Consider the following 3,344-nt stretch of genomic DNA (forward strand, 5'->3'; position numbering starts at 1 on the left):
TATTGACTAACAAATATAAAGAAAATATAACCCAAATCTATTTGAACTTTACATTAGTTTAACCTTTAACGTTTATTTTAACTCAAAATCCTTCCAAAAAGCGATCTTATCAAAAAATTATCACAAGCTTACAGGACTCTCAAGTTATGATTGTTGTTTAAGAAAAACTATTTGGATTCCACTGAATGATAGTTATTCCCAATTTAGGTCCAAATGTACGAAAACAATACAAACAAATAGGTAATAATTTTAAAATTAATATGAGAATGAAAAAAAAATTACCGGGCTCGTCCGGGATTTGAACCCGGGACCTCTCGCACCCGAAGCGAGAATCATACCCCTAGACCAACGAGCCGTTAATAAATTGAATATTTTGCGGTAATTTATTCGCGTTTTCACAATTTGTTGACAAAAAAATTGAGGCTCATTTTCTGTATTCGCGGCTAAAATTCTGTTATTTGCGGATTCCAATATAATATATCGCAACCTATATCTTTTAGAAATACCGTCATTTTGAACTAACAAAAAAAAATCTTTGGCATAAGCCGCCTTCGTTGCTTTGGCCGTCGATATCGGTATTCGTCGATATCGGTATTTTTGAGAATAAACAAACATAAAAAATATATATATTTTTAGTAAAATTTCACACAGACATGAAACTAAAATTTCAGTCCATTAAATAAAAGCAATTAATTAGGTTCAACAAGCATTAGAAACATTACATTTAATTTGAATAATCTTAGTGAAGTTTAAAAATGGCAAATGATCAGCGCCATTTCTATATGAGTTGAAAGGCAAATACGTCTGCTGAGTATCAGTTTGAATTGAAGACGGTGTTAAAAACTGCCGAGCAAGAGAAAATTACACAGTTTTTCATATTATTACCTTATCCTAAACATAGTAAATCAAAATGTACAAAATCTAAAACAATTTTTTTTATATATTCATTTCTCTGTATTTTGTTGTCTTATAACGTATCCCCTATAATCCCACATAAATTTCTATCCTGTATTGACGGATTCTTTATTCGCGGCATTTTTTTGGAACATACCCCTGTTAATAAAAGGCTTCTACTGTGTATATATTGTTGAGACCACCGATGACACCAAAATATGTAGATCTAGAGATGCTACATCAAATAAATATTTGGGCCTACTGCTAACAAAATATGTATAATCTGCCGTCACCAAATAATAGTGGAGCACTGATCAGTATTGGTAAATACTTTTTTGATTGAATTATTAATTTCAAATCACTTCTACATTTTACACAACTGACTTAGATACCTGAACTACATAATACTAAATTACATGATTCAACTAAACACCCTAACTATTAACTATTAACTGCCTCAAAACCATTAACTATTTTTCTATGACTATTGACTTATTTCTGTAACTTGCTTTTATTTATTACAAGGCTTTATATACTATTCTTAAGTAGGGTGGCTTAATGCGTTTTAAGATGACATACATTTGATTTCAATGTTCGCTGATTATTTCATTGTTTTGTTGGTAGAGTGCAAATATAATGTAAGGATTTTTTGAAGAACTTTAAAAATAGATGACTAACAGATATTTTGCGTAGTTCGTATGTGCTTTTGATAACTTTTGATAAAACGTCGATTCTTGTGTTATGATAAACTAGAATGTATTAGAATGTTAAGGACGAATAATCAAATATATTACGTAGTTAAATATTTTCGTGAGTAATAATAAATACAATTGATGCACGTAGTGTCAATATATATATATATTAATTTTAATAATATAGCTATCATTTTGTAAAGACCCTTTAAAATTAAAAGAACCAAGACATTTGACCTATTTGCCACATGATCGTCCCAATGTACTTCGTATACGGGGTAAAAGAAACCAGGTAATAAATTTTTGAGAAACAGCAAAAACCCACATTTCTACAATGATGAATTAGTTGGGAACCGTTTTAAGTGAGAATTACTTAACATAGTCAGATATTTATTGGTAGTGTTACTTGTTATATTTGGTTGAGTTTTCACAATGTAATTGTACAAAATCAAATTGAACCTTGTGCACCACTCTATCTTATATCACAATTGAAATGCTGATTTGAAGTTCTATGCAAATTAAAGGTAAATATATGGGTATGGAATTCATCAGTTTTGACAACAATTCTTGTATATAACAAAATTAAACGCAAGATAAGAGAAATACATTTTGATAAAAATAATAAATACATGAAACTTTTATTTAAAGTGCGGGCTATCTAAATGTTAATATTAAGAGCTAAAACTTTTAGAGATTTTTTTTCATTAATTTGGAAGCATTTGAGCCCTTGGGAGCAAAGAAATTCGAAAACGTCCACATTAAAAACAACCCTAATATATATATATAATATATATATAATATATAATATATGCGTGTTTGTGTGTGTGTATGTAGTTGGAACGGAAATCAAAATGTATTTTACAATATACGCCGGCATACACTCATGCAGAAGTAGATCATGTACGATACAAAAGAAATAAGCTAAGAAGGGCAAAAAGTTATTCGCTTGATATATGTCGAAAGTCTCGACTGCTTTTAAGTTTTCAAATGCTCTCGCAATGAAACGGAAATGCGATGCGATGCAATGCACACGCGGCCAGCAAGCCGCACGAACTCACACCGACTTGCTGCTTGCTGCTGGCTTCTGGCTGCTCTGGCTGCTGGCTGGCCTTAGTAAGACGGCACAAGGCACACGGCCCGGAACCGTGCGGATATCTTTTCTGATGTACCACGTAAAAGAAGAGATTCTCTCTCGTACATTCGAAACTTCACTACGAATGACTGTGAAAAGCTGTGTCAGGTCAAACGGAATTTATTACATAATAATAATTGTGTGGTCGATACGTTATTTGTCATCGATGCTAGTTATGATTAAGCAGCGAAGAGAATTTTCATTTTTAAATATTAATGTAACACTTGCTTCATTTTTTTAAGCCCGAAGCATCCTGATTGATGCAAGGCGCATGATATCATGTTAATTAGAAGAAATATTAAATTCTTCAAACTCAACTGCTTATGACTGGCTTAATTTCCTACTAATTCATACTTGAAATCCCTTTTTCAATATAATTCTCTTATAAATAGTGAGGATAACAAGAACGATTCGAGTAATAAAATGTAGATTTTCGCGTAAATATACCATAAAAACAGTAGTTTCACTCAGTTTTTATGCCGACGAGTTCAATTACAGTCCACTCATGAACTACGTGATCCCACCATAATTTACAAGTAAATAAGATTTCTATATTAATTGTAGTATTCAGAATGTGCTGTGTAAAACTCGGATTTAATTAAATTTTAGCACCTTAAATAAATATA

At 31.4% G+C, this 3,344-nt stretch overlaps 1 non-coding gene across 1 annotated transcript; it reads right to left on the reverse strand.

The window, feature by feature from the left end:
- Positions 1–283: 283 nt before the first annotated feature.
- Positions 284–355, reverse strand: Trnap-cgg. Its single transcript has one exon. It is a non-coding gene; the product is annotated as a tRNA-Pro (tRNA).
- Positions 356–3,344: the final 2,989 nt, after the last annotated feature.

Source organism: Ctenocephalides felis, unplaced genomic scaffold, assembly GCF_003426905.1.
Source record: "Ctenocephalides felis isolate EL2017-DRISC unplaced genomic scaffold, ASM342690v1 CF-g0.4_SCAFFOLD_00428, whole genome shotgun sequence".
NCBI classification, from domain to species: Eukaryota; Metazoa; Arthropoda; class Insecta; order Siphonaptera; family Pulicidae; genus Ctenocephalides; species Ctenocephalides felis.